This window comes from Chinchilla lanigera, unplaced genomic scaffold (genome assembly GCF_000276665.1).
Source record: "Chinchilla lanigera isolate Chin_1 unplaced genomic scaffold, ChiLan1.0 scaffold00046, whole genome shotgun sequence".
Lineage (NCBI taxonomy): Eukaryota > Metazoa > Chordata > Mammalia > Rodentia > Chinchillidae > Chinchilla > Chinchilla lanigera.
In genome coordinates this window covers 4,526,510-4,543,258 of record NW_004955447.1, presented here as the reverse complement: position 1 = coordinate 4,543,258, position 16,749 = coordinate 4,526,510, and the positions used below count along the sequence as shown (strand labels likewise).

The following is a 16,749-nucleotide window of genomic DNA, read 5'->3' as shown; positions in this document are numbered from 1 at the left end:
CATTGGGACCCCACAACCAGTTAGTGTCCTCTCCCCAACTGTCAGCACAGGTAGCAGGAATCTTGCTGCAGACCCCTCCGGAGGTCCACCACAGCCTGTACTGTCAGGGGAAGAATGGCTTCCAAGGAGTCTCTGCAGGTATTGTGCAAGGTCCTCCTAGTTTACAGCTTCTGAACGGCTCTCATGACCCGAGTCCACAGGACCTCTGACTCCTCGGGCTTAGTCTGTATTCTCATGTTCTCCGAGTCCTTGTTCAGCAGCTGCTCCTCCACTGACTTTGGACCTTTCTGGTTCTCAATGGCAAGAGCAAGAGTAACCCGTTGTATGGCATGTATTCCCTGGGGTTTCTCCATATTTGAATGATTCACACATGTCCATGGGTGGGCATCTGTAGCTGGTGCATGGGCTAATTGTGTCGTTGTTTCTCTGTGTCATGGCAGTTCTCAACTGAGTGGCTTCCTGTGCACCAGAGCCCCTCCTCCCGGGTGCCTGTTAGGCTGGGAGCCAGCCCTAGGGCCAGCGCTCCCCGCCTCGTGGCTTCCTGGGCACCGGGGGCCCTCCTTCCAGGCGCCTAGAAGGTAAATGGAATAATTTCTATTCCTAGGACTCTAAAGAGTCCACATCCACCTTGAAAATTCAGTTAACTTAAAATCTCTGTTGCCTTGCAGTCATTTTGAAGTCAAGTGACTACTAAATTATTAAAACAAGAAACCCTGAGGAGTCCAGGCCACTGAAGCCATTGCTTTGTAGAAGAGAGTGTGGCATCTTTGTATCACACCTGGGCACTCTGCACTGTTCTCCAACTCCTGCTTCATCCCCTTCCTATAGACCCAGTTAAGGAGAGAGAGCAGAAGTTCAGTGGGGAGGATGATGGCAACCTTTCTTCCATAGTTTGGCCTCCCAGCTAAATTCCAGGGTAGTGTGGCTTAGTGTAGGAGTAGCATTTCTTTAGTTCGCCTAAGCAAGCGCGGAGCTAAAAAAGTGTTCTCTATTCTTCCAGCTCTCTTACATGTCTCTGTTTCAATTAAAAGGATCCTGCCATTTCCTAGTTTATACAATAAATTCAAAGCGTGGCAGAGAACTAACAAAGTTGGATTCTTTCCTGACCTCCAAAGATCTTAAATATTATAGAAATAAAGTGCATCAATTAACAAAAGTATGTGCTTGTCTTACTTTTCTATAGTTACTTCTTGGTGGCCAGATTAGATGGAAATTAGCTTTTTTGTTTTATTACAATCCTAAAGATAGAAATTAGTATATATCTTGAATTACATTCCTAAAAGCCTAAATAAGTGTTCAACATATTTTAAAACCCTCATATTTTGCTATTATAGTCACAAGTATTTGGGCCAACATGAAGAACTATTAACTCAATAGACATTTCTTGCATGATTGAGTTTCTGGTGCTCACAGATATGCGGAAAAATAATAGCACAAGCAAGGTCCCTGATCAATAGAGCTGTCACTTTAGGTGAATAGATCAATATTTTGAGAACTCAGAGGCAAGAGGTGATGGCTTATACAATCTTCCTTGCATATCAAGCATAATCACCTCCCCAGCCACAGTCTGAAGAATCCTCACCTTCCCCTGTCCTTTCAGTTTAACTACTTTCACATTTTAGGTTCTGTAATTTATAAATTCCTCAATTTCTTTATTTGTTAGTGTACATTTGGTTGAAATTATAACACAAATATAATGATTTTTCTTTTAGCTTTCTTTCTCCTAAGAGCTTTGGACTTGTTCCTCCAGAGTTGTGTAAATTAATATGAAAGTGACCCTCAAAGCCTAAAAATCAATGAGGATGGGTCTTAAACATTCTCCACCTGTGGGCTCACTTCCTTGCCCAGAAGTAACAACTAATAAATAGTTGGAAACAATCACCGTCTTTCCCCTTTGGTCCCTCTCGATGCACATTTTCATGCATATGTTAAATTTTGTAATCCCACATTGGTTTTAGTCCCTAAGGTCATACTTACCAGTATTCTCAGAAGACTTCACCATATAAGTAAGAATGCAGACAAAACATCCTCAGAGGCCAGCATTCACAAGACAGATGTTCAGATGTATATTCTCACACAGTAGGACTCCTCCAATAAAGGACTATGACAATAGTGAGAGAAAGAATGGGGAAAACTGATTTAAGACACATTTCAGGGTGGGGAAAGCAAAAGAAGAGATTTGCAATCAAAGAAAAGATGGGACACACCCTTTCCCATGGGTGTTGCTACTCATTTAAATATGTGTTCAGTTTTTTCTTCATAGATGATAGGATAGGTCTCACTTATATTAGATCAGTTCTAGATACATGGAGTTTGATAGGTACATCTATGTATAGCATTAGTTGTTAACTTTCCTGAGTGGAGTGAACAGAATAGAATTAGACCTCACAAGAAAGAGGTCAGGATACCAGACAGAATTTTTAAATTATATTCAGAGAAGTGATAGTGGAAAAAGTAAAGTTGAAATTACATATACAAAAAAGTGAAGGGCTAGGCAAGGTGACACACTTGCAAGACTGAGGCAGGAGGATTGCTGTGAGTTTGAGGCCAGCCTGGTCTACATAGTGAGTTCATCAGCCAGGACTGTAGAGTGGCATTGTGTCTCAAAAAGAAAAATATGGGCAAAGATTAGATACAGCTGTCTAGGATGGGACTTAAATTTTCACAATAATTAGAAAGAATAAAAGGGTACACGAGCCCCCTCCTTTACTGCAACAAGAATCATTTGAGGCCCTTTTAAAAATTCTGATGTGTAAGTTTCAATATATACCAAAGACATCTGTATGTCTGAGGGTAAGAGCCAGATATCATATTTTTTAAATAAATTCAATACTTACTGGTAATTTTTAAAATACAGAAATTTACAAGCTATAAATAGACACTACCTTTAACAAAATATTCAGCAAGAAAGATACTAAAAGGTGTAATATCAAAAATTCAGAAAATAAGATGATGCATACTGCTATAAGTACTAATCAAGATTTTTCTGCAAGTTCTGGACAAAAACAATAGGTTGAAACACTGAAAAGAAGGGAAAACAATTGCTATTAGATTATATGAATGTTGACATAACAAAACCAAGTGAATTAATAAATTATAAGTAATAACAGCATTCATCAAGATACATGGATATAAAGTCAAAATGTGAAGAAGTTTTCTTTATCCTTCGTTTTTTCCAGGGTTTTTTAAAATTCAAAATAGACCAACTCACAGCAACAATAAGGACCTTAACAAATCCAAAGAAACGGAAATTCTGTGAGATGAGTTTTCATACCATATTGCAATGAAATCAGATGACAGCAGAAACATACTTCAAATAAAATAAGTTTTTTCTCTCTATTCTCCTATTAACTTTTTCATACAAGAGAAGCCATACAATGTTCAAGTTTGTCTGTCTGATTTGCTTCACTTAAGATTATGGTCTCAAGGTGTACACATTTTTCTACAAATGCCTCGTTTGTCTTTTTAATGGCAGAGTAGTACTGTACTGTATGTAAATACCACTTGCTTTTTATCCATTCATCTGTTGATGAATGGGCTGTTTTCAAGATTTAGCTATTGCAAATTGTGTTGCTATTAACATGTGCACATATATATCACTGTGGTGTGATTCTAACTCTTTTGGAAAGATACCTAAAAGAGAATTAACAGGGTTAAATGGGATTTCTATTTTTACTTTTTTGAGACAGAGTCTCACTATGCAGTTCAGGCTGGCCTTGAGTTCACTTTGTAGCCCAGGCTGGCCTTGAACTCACAGTGATCCTCCTGCCTAAGCCTCCCTAGTGCTGGGATTACAGGCGTGCACCACCATGCCCAGCTGGGAATTGTATCTTTAGTTTTTTGAGGAATCTCTATACTGATGTCCAGAGGGTTGTACCAGTTACATTCCCACCAACAATGAAGAAAGTTTTGTTTCTCCCCACAGCCTCACCAGCATTTGTTATTGATTGTTATTGGTTGTTTTTTGTTATTGTTATTGGATGGTAGCCATTCTTTCCGGGGTGAGATGAAATCCTAATGTTGTTTTAATTTGCATTTCTTGAATGGCTAGTGGTGTTGAACATTATTTCATATATTTATTGGCCAGTTGTATTTCTTCATTTGAGGAATCTCTATTCAATTCAGATCACTGTTTTTACTGGGTCTTTAAATTTGGGGTTCTAATAATTTTGAGCTCTCTATACCTTCTAGATGTTAGTCCTTTGAGGCATAGCTGGCAAAATTATTTTCTCATTCTGTAGGTTGTCAGTTCACTTTGTTGGTGGCTGACTTTTCTGTGCAAAAACCTTTTAATTTAATGAGATCTCATTTATTTATTCTTGGTATTATTTCCTGCACAAGTGGGGTTTTATTCAGAAAGTCTTTGCCTATGGTATTGTTTATGAAACCCTAGGTGAGACTGATGAACAACACAACACATGAAGAAGACTATGTATGAGTTCCACAAATAGTTAAAAAAAAGATCTAAATATGTTGGCCCAATATTTGCCATATGCTAAGCATTTGTACTGCTATTATTGTCTACATGAACCAAATATCTTATTGGTGGCCAGGTGTGGTAGCACATGCCTATAACAGCACTCAGGAGGCTGAGGCAGGAGGATCATTGAGAGTTCGAGACCAGCCTGGGCTACAAAGTGAGCTCAAGGCCAGTTTGAAGTGCTTAGTGAGACCTTGTCTCAAAAAGACAAAAAACAACAACAACAACAACAAAACCATAGGAGCAGGAGGATCGTTGTGATGTCGAGACCAGCTTGGGCTACAAAGTGAGCTCAAGGCTGTCCTGAACTCCACAGCGAGACCCTGTCTCAAAAAGACAAAAAACAAAACAAAAATAATCTGTATCTATATATCTATATCTATATATCTTATTGGTCTTTCTGCTTCTAGTCTTGTTCTCATCTAGTATATTACCCTGCCTCTTGCTTGAATGTTGACTTTGATTTGCAAAGCTCATCATACCACTTTCTTGCTAAAATCCTTCAGTCACCACATATTATTTAAAAGTAAATATCAGATTTATTAACATAATATCTAGTATCATCATCTGTCTATGCGTTCAGCCACATCCTTGGTGATGGCATACTTTGTACCCTGACCCACTTCTACTTTACAAACCCATCCTTATAAATGGTCTACCTGTGATTCACAAAATCCATTCATTTCTTGTTCTGACTGAACTTCTTGCCCATCAACACTGAAGCCCTCTTTCACCTTCTCTAGGTAGCGATTGTCTTTCAGTCTAGATTAGGCGCCCTTCCTAATATGTTTTTCCTTAGACATAGCACTTATTAAAGTTGTTGATACTGTTTTACTTATTTTTTATTAAGACTATAATTATGTATCATGAAACTTTTCAGAAAATATAGGAAGGAAATCTCAAAATAAAATCAACCAACCTGCCACACATATTTATTTTATGCCCCCATATGAATGCATTTTTACTTACAGTCACGTCTTTATGTGCACTCACGCACACACACACACACACACACACACACACATTCACCCCCAAATGCAGCAAAGTAATCTTCTTTGAAGTTTTTTTTTATATTAAAGAGAATGGAAAATAAGTAAAAAACATTAAAAATGTTACAGAATTTCAAAACAAGATGATAGGAAATCAGCAATGGTTGTTATATTGCATTCTGTTATCTTCAAAGTAGTTGTTCAGATTACTAGATATAAGCATGTAAAATTGGTCATAAAAATTAAGCATTAACTATTAGCTCTTTTAATTGACACATAATAATTAAATACATTTATGGAATAACAGGCTGTTTAATACATAGTGTAGTGTCCAAATCAGGCTAACATATCTAGCTCATTAAATACATCATTTTTTGAGATGAGAGCATTCAAAATCTTTTCCCATAGTTCTTTTTAAAAAAATACATTAGTCTTATCTATAATCTAAACACCAGAACTGCTTTCTCCTATCGAAACATAACTTACTACCCATTGATCAGCCTTTCCCCATTCACCCCTCGTCCCCCCTGTGTTCCTCAGACATTGGTAAAAATGATTTGACTCTCAAGTTCAATTAATCCAATTTTCCTATTGTTGCTTTTCTAGACAGAGTCTTGCTATATAATTTAGGTTGATTATGAACTCTTTGTTTAGCCCAGGCTGTCCTCAAACTCACAGTGATCCTCCTGTCTCCACCTCCTGAGTAGTGGAACTACAGTGGTGCACCACCAGGCCCAGCTTGAGATCAACTCTTTTGAATTCTATGCATAAGTAAGGTCAAGCAGTATTTTTATGGGTGTGCTTGGCTTCAATGATGTCACAAATGTTAGGATTACAATTTCTATGGGAGCACAGCACTCCACTGTGTATATATATGTAATGTTTATTTATTCATGTATTGATAGACACTAAGACTGATTCTCTTTTTAGCCTTTGTAAGCAGAGCTTCTATAAACATGAGAGTGACAATGTCCCTTCAGAATACTAATTCCACTTCGTCTGGATACATACACATGTTATTCAGCCATTACTGTAAAAAACACCTGGCATAATCTGGTATTAAAATAAGAAAAATCTACTTTGGTCAGACTTTAGGAAGTTTAAATCCATAACCACTTGTCAACATTGCCTTTGGGCCTTTGGTGAGGCAGTGCATTACGGTGGTGTTATGGTTTTGCCTAGATGTCCCCCCAAAGCCTCATGCAGTCATGGGGGGTGGGCTTTTCAGAGGTGGCTGAATCCAGAGTTTGTGTTGGTCCAATGCTGGGCTTAAGGTTGTGAGTGCTACACCTGCCTAGGGTGGGTACACTGCATACAAAATAAGGAACGAAGGAGTCTTGTCTTCCCCCTGGTTGCTCTTGCTGTCTTCTGCGGCCAGGAACAGTTGCCCCTCTGCCGTGTGCCACCCTGCCTTGGAGCCAGCCAATGATGGACTGAAACCTCCACAAACTGTGAACTAGACAGACCTTTCCTCCTTTAACTTTTTCAGGTATTTTGTCTCAGCAATGAGAGAAAAGTACCTAAAGACAGGTGGACAGTATATGGAACAGAAGCTGCTCACCTCACCACAGTCAGAGAGCAGAAGAGAAAGTGGAAGGGACTGAGGCCCCTTAATCTTCTGCAAGACACACCCCCAAGGACCTAACTTCCTCCCACTAAATCCCTCTCTTCAAGTCTCCACCATCTCCCAGTAGTGCCACAGACGGGGGGCCAGGCTTGAACATATGGGCCTTGGGGAACAATGCTCAGTCAGTCAGTAGTGAGATTCCCACATCCCATGGTACTTCTGTTGCTAATATTTTGAGGAACCTCCATACTTGTTTTCTCAGTGGCTATCCTGGTTTACAATTCTACTCCCTTGTCTACATCCTTGCCAGCATTTGTTCTCTTTTGTGTTTTTTATAATTGTCATTCTGACTACAGTGAGGTGATATCTCACAGTGGCTTTTATTGGCATTTTCCTAAGTGTTGAGCATTATTTTCATGTACCTTTGGCCATTTGTATGTCTTAAAGAAATTTCTATTCTTTTCTTTTCTTTTTTTTGTCTTTTTGAGACAGGCTCTCACTATATAGCCTTGAGCTCACTTTGTAACTCAGGCTGACCTCAAACTCACAACAATCCTCCTGCCTCAGCCTCCCGAGTGCTGGGATTACAGGCGTGCACCACCACATCTGGCTGTCCCCTAGTTTTTGTTCTTAGCAGTTTAATTAAAAATTAGTTTGCTATAAGATGTATGAGTTTGTTTCTAAGCTCCCTATTCTGTTGACCTGTCTGGCTGTTTTTCTTACCTCTTGGGTTTGTTTCCTTTGAGACAGAGCCTATGTAGTTCAGGCTGGCCTTGAGCTCACTATCTAGCCCAGGCCAGCCTCCAATTTGTGGCAGCACTCCTGCCTCAGTGTCCCAAGCGGGGATTCTAGGCATATGCCACCATGCCCAGCAATTTGTGTGCCTGTTTTTGTGCTCAGAATGACCTCTACAGCCATTGATTAATCATGTCATTGCCTTCCTTGGAGTAATTTTAAAATTTCCAATTGATTGGCTTTTGGAAAAGATTTTCCATCCTTACTGTAACCTCTCTATCTCAAAAAGAACAGATTCCGACCTTCCGGCCTTCCGCCCATGTTTACCATTCACCACTCCTCCAGTCACGCCCTCTGCACGGGCACATTGCAGTTCCCATCTCTACTTACCACTACCAAGGTTTTTTCTACCACAAAGGCAACTCCTTCCACTTGTTCTCCATTATTCTATATTGTTTGTCAGCTTTTAATGTCTTACCTACAAGCAGTGTTCTCTATATCAGGAATGTTTTGTCCAAGTTAGGATACACTTAATGACTTAAGACACGTAAGCAGAGGTTTCTACTGTTACTTCGAGAGAGTAAAGAGAAGGAACTAAAAGAAGCCAGCCTGAACACACAGCAATAGCTTGAAGGCAGGAACAATGTGGACACTACGTAAAAACAAACACAGTAAAATCTAAGAATGCGCCACATACAGTCTATTCCTCATTTGCTACCAGGATTTAAGAACTGAAAGTAACTTGCAAATGTGATTGCAAAAATGCAGGAGCAAATCAGTACAGGTGAATACAGCTGAATTCTCCATGTCAAGGACCTGGGGTTTTAAAACTGTTCCAATGATGGATTTATTCTGTTAATAACTTTAAAAATAAAATTTTAAACCAGGTGTGGTGGTGCATGCCTGTAATCCCAGCACTTGGGAGGCTGAAGCAGGAGGAGTGTTGTGAATTCGAGAACAGCCTGGGCTACAAAGTGAACTCAGGGCCAGCCTGAACTGCATAGTGAGATCCTGCCTCAAAAAGACAAAAAAAAAAAAAAAAAAAAAAAAAAAAAAAAAAGAAAAAGAAAAAGAAAGAAAGAAAGAAAGAAAGAAAGAAAGAAAAAGAAAAAAAAAGAAATGGAAAAATTTTAAAGGGTAATAGAAAATATTTTATTGTAATACAAGGAGAGGTTAATAAAGAAAATATAAAAGGCAGTCTTTATTTCTATGAAAGAAAACAAATTTTCATAACAAAATATTTAGAGAATAATAGTAGTTAATATATTATGTACCATAATCTTAAAAGAATGGCTAAAATGTCAGAGTTGAAGTCATAGACTTCAAAAAGACTTACAAAGAAGAAACAAACAGACAAAAGCACAAAACTTTCTCTTCAGTGAACCAAGAGAAACGATGGCATAAATGAAACAAATCTTGTTTATCATAAATATGGATATTTATCATATATAACAAATAGTCATGTCATAATATTATGTAAGTATATATATATAAGTTGTTGAACAAGAAAAATCTTGCCTCCCAGGACTGGTATTTAGACTGAGAAAATTATTCTTTTTCCTAAACCTAAATATTTAAACCCTGGGGAAAAAAAATACAAGAAAGAGTATTATCAGGTTATAAATTAGTACCTTAAAATTTGAACGTGTGTTTCCCCATCTGCATCCCATCCCATGACAATGAAGGTCAGATTAGCTGTGTGTCTTCTATTTCACAGCTGCACCACCCAGTGTGTCTTCACTCTTTCTCCATCATCACCTAATGGGAGGTTGTATCTCAAACTATAGTTTAACTTACTCAGAATGTGTATATATGCTTATCTACAGTACAGGATGTATATGAATATGTTTATGTTTTGGAAGAAAGTGGAGCATGGGGGAATGAGGAATTACATATGTTCGTATGAAATACACCTGAAAAACTGGGTGTGGTGCTACACACCTCTAATCCCATCACTCAGGAGGCTGAGGCAGGAGGGTTACCTCTAATTTAAGGCCTGGGCTACATTGTGAATTCAAGACTAATCTGAATCCACAGTGGAAACCTGTCTCCAAAACTACAACATACAAAACAAAATAAAATAAGAAATACATCTGAATATCAGAGAAAATGTAGTAAATTTCTTGTTTTGTACATAAATTCATAGATAACTACCTGCATTTCTAAGTGTGAAACATACAAATCAGTGCCAAAAGGGTGGAAGACAGTCTTCCAGTTTCAAAATAGATGTTCTCTTCCTCCCACACTAAATTCACAGAAATTAAAGAAAATGTATTTTAAAAAAATAAATGAAAATACCAATAGTAAAAAAAGCAAGTCATTTAAAAGTAGGAGAGGAAATAAGTCACAGATGAAAACAAGGTCAGCATCCATGCCTCTCTTGGGAAAGGTTCAGCCTAGGAAGTGAATCCAGGAGCACAGTTGTTCCACTCCTTGGGGGAAGGGATCCAAACTGGAGCAGGACGTAGAAGCCCCTGGGAATGTAATAAGTGGGAACACCACAAAGGAAGGAGTCAAGGGAGCCCCGGTCTCATGTCTGTCTCCTGCCCCTCCTGTAAGACAAACAGTAGTCTCTATACTCACACAAACAGGAAAGACATACTTCAAATAGGGCAGTGTACCAGAGTGCTACAGGGAAGGAACTCCCAGCTTGGTAGATGTGCCGCGTTCCTTTCTCAGGACAGTGGAAAATGAACCCAAGGACAAAGGAGGGGACAAGTAGGAAGAGTTTCTAAAGAGAAAGCTCCTGAGAGGCAGGAGGGTCCTGGAAGTGGTCGCTGCTGAGACTCTTTGTCTAGGGGTTTCCTATATAGCAAAAGCACATTGCAGGTACCTTTGGTCAAACTAACATCAACCTATAGGATTACAATACAGTCACTTAGCAAAGATGGATTCAACAGAAATAGGGGCACCCAGCAAGGGTAGATTACAGCAAAACAAAGGCATTTCTGAAAAGGGTAGGAGTGAGGGTCAGACTGCTCTGGTCAAGTATGTTTGTTACGTTGTTTCTTTGTGTTTGATACGTTGTTCGAGCTCACTGAACCAGATGGGGTTGCTGACAGCACAGCGCTGTGGGGAGCCTGCAGGCCTAGTCATAGTTGTCTCCATCTTGGGGCCTCATTTCTGTCACCTCAGCCCTGGACCACAGGACTGGTTTGCCTCACCTCTGTTCAGACTCTTGGGGTTGGTCCCTTTCTCAACCTCTGTCCACGTCTACCTAACTCAGCCATCTGCAGTAAGAACCGGAGACAGTCAGACAAACCTGAAGCACTGTATCCAGATCATTCAGCCAGCGCCTCACTGGGCACAACATTCTTAAACAGGTTTAAAGAGGCTGTAGATAGAAATATTTCAGGAAGTGATGCCCTACAATTTTCCAGAACCAGAAAGACATGAAACCACACAAAGAATTAACAAATGTTACACAGTGAAAAACACAGATGCTTGATGGTGAAACGTCAGAACAGCAAGCAGAGAGAGGAAAATCCTGGTACTGCCAGAGAGAAAGAATGTAGCCCTCACAGGAAAATAAGAACAAGATTGATGTCCAACTTTTTATCAGCACATTGCTTACAGTGAAGCAACTGGCTGAGCTGCAAAAGCCTTTGAATGTGGAATTCCATACCTAGTCATACCGTCATTAGGCAAAGCCGTTTTCAGAGATAATAATAACTGAGAATTTGGTGGCTTGCCTTCTAGTTCTGAGTTTAGCTTAATATTAAATATGTAGTTGTGTTTTAGCCATATTCCAGATACACGCGGCTGCTCCTACGCCTTGGCACCCTGCCCGTGGCTGTGACTGAGTGTAGTCCTTGTTTCCTCTGCTGCTGAAGAGATTCCTTGGAAACTGCCCTTGGTGCCTTTCCGGGCATGTGTGCATTTTTGCTGTTTCCCTGTGCCTCCTCACTAACTACAAAGGTGGATCTCTTAGGTTTCACATCCCTTGGGCCCTTGTCTCTGGCCTGACTCGCATGCTGAGAGCCTGTCCGTGTACCAATCCTGAATGTCTGCCAGATTTAGTCTCTCCCAAACTGGTTCTTTCAAACAGCATTTAAACTCTGGTTAGGGTAGATTAAAACATTTAGTGGAACACAAGATTATGTGCCATTGCTGTCTACAATGTTCCTATAAGAAATCAGAAGGAATAAAAGTCATCGAGGCTTGGATTTAAATCTTAGCCCTGCAATTTACTAGTTGAACACCCCAGGGCAAGTTTTACTAAACATGCCTAAACCTGTTTTTATAAAAAAGAAATAATATATTTTTTTCCTCCAGGGTCATTGTTCAAAACAAATAACGTGTTTAAGAGGCCACACAATTTTAGGCTGTCAATTAATGTGAATTTTCTCATCTTCTCTCCTAACACAAGTTTTGCAAACAGAGAAAGATGAATTCATTTAATCTTGAAAAATAATTGAAGACATAAAAAGGCATTTTCCACGACATGAATAATAAGTTGAAAATTAGCGGAATGCACAAGATGGTTTTAATTTACTCATTTGCCACCTGCAAATAACTACTTAAAAACAAATTACCAAATATTTATTAAATGAATAAAGTATGTAAAGGCTTCTTGATGTATTTATGCCATGCAGCTGTACAATGTCGTTTTCCGCATTCTGAGGTGGAAAGTGGGTGCGCCCTTTGACACCAGTACACGAATAGCTTTCCACTGTTCTTGGAGCAAGTGCTGGGCATCGGAGTTTCCCCAGGCAAGACCTTAGAGCCTTACACTTACAAGGCCCACATATTAATGTAAATTTGTTTTATTAGCAAGGTTGAACATCTGCAGAGGTGGAGACTTAAATTTGGATTTAGTCCACTTAGTTTACTTATTACCGGAAAATTACCATTGCATTCTTGGAAACTGGTATGTTGCTTATTTTTGTTGAAATACCTGCTCTCAGGGGTATACGATCATGCCACACATACAATTTCAACTTTCTTTTATCTCATTCTAAACCAGACAGAAGAAACTGTACTGAATTTGATAGAGTGACAACCAGACAATAATGTCAACCTCATTCTCAGAAAGTGCTGAGACTAAATTGCGTGAACTTCTGAGACTTTTGAGTAGAGTACGAGCCAGACCCTAAAAGTGGAATGTCTTTTCCCCTGATATAAATGCAGTCATTGTCGTGCACCCTGTGTGTGTGTGTGTGTGTGTGTGTGTGTGTGTGTTGGTATATGCTTCATGGAGGCTTGTTGGTTTCTGAACAGAGACCTTGAAATGCAATTGGTTGCTGGATCTAGTTACTTCTGGTAGCAGCTGTTAGGAAATGGTCATAAACTAGTGTCTCATAGCTCCATTTTGCTCTATAGAAATATATAGTTTAGCCACAGCAGTGCCTTTAAAAAAATCACTTGCCACTGTTGAAAAATGAGATGATTTTGGGCTAACTGTGGTGGCACATACGGGTAATCCCAGCAATCAGGAGACTGAGGCAAGAAGATTGTCACAAGTGTGAGGTCAGCCTGAACAACATAGCAAGACCTTGTCTCAGAAACAAAACAAAGGGAGACAATTTCACTTAAAAGTATGAATTTCAGAATTCTTTTGCAAAATTATATCTGGAAAACTATCGTTGTGTAACCAGTATGTAACTGTTACAAACTGTAACCTGAAATAAACCTCTCCTCTTAGAGTCTGGTATTGGGAATTGTGTCTCAGCAAAGAGAAAGTAACTAGGGAGCTGGGCATGGTGGCACATGCGTATTATCCCAGCACTCAGGAGGCTGAGGCAGGAGGATTGTTGCAAGTCTGAGACCAGACTGGGCTACAACATGAGCTGAAGGCCAGCCTGAACTGCATGGCGAGATGGTCTCAAAAAGATAAAAACAAAAGTAAGACATCATCCATGGAGGTGCGCTGCTTTAATTTTGCTAAAGAGTCATTTTAAGATCCACATCATGAAGACTGACAAAGACTGTCAGACTAAAAACATGGGAAGAATAAAATTTCCTTATGTTAAATTTGAAAATAATCCATTCTGTTTATATGACTAATTTTAAAACACTTTGTGATCATAAAACATACCTACAAATAATATCTTCTGATTATAAATTTTGGGTGCTCTATATAGTATGCCATAATAAAAAAGTGAAGCAAGTGAAGACATACAATATGAAAACTCAACTTTGCAAAGCATTAAATGCTCAACTTTTGAAAATATTGTGCAATTGCTATCAGACCCATTATGAATGTATATACTCCCAGCAGCAGTGTCTAAGAGTTCCTGTGTCCCTGTTGCCACATGGTGGGTCCTGGAGGAATTCTTTCCAGGTTCTTGATGTCCTGAACAAAACTGGACAAGATGCACAAAAAGGGGTGGCAGGGTGTATGCTTACTGGCGGTGGAGAAGTGTGCTCTGCAGAGGGAGAGCGGGCCTGTGAGCAGACGCACAGGGGCCACAAGGGCAAGTGCGGCGGGTCTTTTGTGTCTGGAATTCGTGGATTGGGTTTTCCCTCATGCAAACACGGCACTGGGATGGCTGGCCTGGTGCTAAATTTGAACTTTCCTATTGAAGACTGAATTGTTTTGTGCTACAAGTAAATGAAGAAGTGCAAATAGCACTTTCCAGATTGGATCTCTGCTCTGTGTGCAGGAGTCTCAGCATCATCCTGGATCCTCTGTTCTGAGTATGTGCCCTGGGGCTCGATGATGGTGCCAGATTTCACCCACCTACCTCACCTCCATGGTTATTTTTCAAATTATATTTCAATGTTAATAAATGAAATATTCCGTTTTCACTCTGTCCCTAGCACACATGGAAAGTATCTAAAGTATGGAAAAAGCATTTGTATCACCAATGCAATGCAACAAATCTCACAAATTAAGTGCACAGCATATGCAGTTAAACAGGATTTCTGATCAGCCTTCTATAAGGACATAACACTGAGACATTGCACCTTAACACACTCTGATGTACATATCCTAAAAATTTACATGGAAACAGGCATGGATACAGATCCATCTACCATTCTATCGAGACAGGGAAAATATATGTTCTTAGAACTAGAATGTTTTGTAATGAATACTTTTATTGCTGAACCATCTTAAAAATTACTTGAACCAGGGAAAAAAGGAAGATGATACAGAGGAAGGCGTGAGGAGAGATGGGTGTGGTCATGCACACTGATAATCCCAGCACTCAGGAGGCTGAGGCAGGAGAACTGTTTGAAGGCAGCCTAAATTCCAGAGACCCTGTCTCAAAAGTCAATCAATCAATCCATCATTCAATCAAATGAGGTCTGTGAGAGTCAAGACAGGGTTGACCCAAGATGGTTTCAATCTGCTAAAAACATCACCAGAATGACTGAGGATCATTAAAATCGGTGGTAAGATGTTCTTTCCACCTAAACCTATCATGCCTAGAAGCCAGCCAAGTAGCGGTTCACTCTTGTTCAAGTCTTTTTCTTTGGAAAACTCTTGCTCATCTGTCTCCTTGCTACTTACGCACTGATCTCCAGCCTTACTTTAGTCAAAGTGAGTTGTCTGTTTACTGCCCCTAGAAAAACACACATTAATAATTTATGATTTGGATTTTTTAAAGCATCATAGCAATATTTTTAATGGAATAATTGCCAAATCACTTGTAGAGAGAGAAGCTTTCACTAGGCATGACAAATACTGAATGATATGCAGCAACTACTTTGGCAACAGTCCTGCATGTATCTTAAGTCCTTACAGATGCCTCAGGAAGCACACGCGACTGTTTTAGGAAATATCCTGTAGGTATTACATTTTGCTATTCTACCCAAAAAGAGATTTTAAAATAGTTTCATTTATATCACACAACATTCAAACAATACTCAGTTTTTGTATATTCTCGGTGTGTGCGAGTTTGAGTCAGGGTCTCATTGTCATTACGTAGTTCAAGGAGCCTGGAACTTATTACATAGTCCATACTGGCCTTGAACTTGTGGGGATTCTCCTGCTTCAGCCTCCCAGGATTATAGGCAGGCATGTCCCACCATATCCAGCCCAATACTCAGTTTTTAACAAGACAGGAAAATCTTCTTACTCAGACTACTCCTTTGGAAATAAAATATTATTTAAGAATCATGGGCAAATATAAACAGAAAAACAGAATTTACTGATTTATACAGAAAAATTATATTTTAACAAGTTCATTTTTGTTAAGCGTGTTTTTCATCCTGATACTACTCCTCTATGTATTTAAATGCCTCTCTAACATGTCAGTTATATTTCCCCTACTACTGTAAATGTCACTTAGGAAACAAAGTTTATAGAGTGAAGTCCCTAACCCCTGGAGCGCATTGCCAGTCTTGAGCTTTTCATTTCTTGTAATGACCTCGTCATCTGATCACCACATATATGTTTATGAATTTCTGTTTGACTAATGAAAGGTTGACAGAAAGTCCTCAAGGGGTATTTTTAAACTACTTCAGTTCTAGGGTTATTATTCTCTAAACTTTCCTTTATTTTCCTACATGTTAATGCCAAATGGCTTCTACTGGAGGTCTCTTTTGATATCCTCTTAATTCCAGGAAGAGTTTTTAGCTTGTTTGACTTTGAAGATACAAATCAGGGTGACCTATCTCTTTTGTAATTCAGAAGTAGAAAGATAGCTGGGTCCATAGGGAAGACAGCCTCCCTCCTTCAGATGCACAGGGCAAGGAGGCAGAGTGCAGCAGGAAGGAAGTGCCTTACTGCACTCCCATAGGTGTTTGATCATCACATAGGAGCTTCTCAGTCCAGGTCTTCAATGACATATGTGTTTATAGCTATGCAAACTAAACTGTGTCAAAGAGATTATCACAATTCCACAAATATTGGCTTAGTAGGATACGAAATCAACATTTAAAAATTAAAGAGTTTTTCTCACCAATAATGAACTAGCTTAGAAAGAAATCAGAACAACTCCATTCATAATAGCTATGTCATTTTTCTCTTGTTGCTAAAACAAAATATCCAACACCCAAAGTTAAAAGAGGAAAGGTTTATTTTGGCTCAT

The 16,749-nt window shown here is 39.2% G+C and overlaps 1 protein-coding gene across 3 annotated transcripts in view; it reads right to left on the bottom strand.

Annotated features, from left to right (window-relative positions):
• LOC102009123 (transmembrane protease serine 11E) overlaps positions 1-16,749 on the bottom strand; it is a 105,986-nt gene that overhangs the window by 68,181 nt on the left and 21,056 nt on the right. For 2 of the 3 annotated variants that reach the window (XM_013518541.1, XM_005392824.2), the window contains exon 2: positions 1,978-2,101. The exons of the other annotated variant lie outside the window; for it this stretch is intronic. The gene's annotated coding sequence lies outside the window, so the exon portion shown is untranslated. The remainder of the gene's footprint in view (positions 1-1,977; positions 2,102-16,749) is intronic. 3 annotated transcript variants of the gene reach the window in all.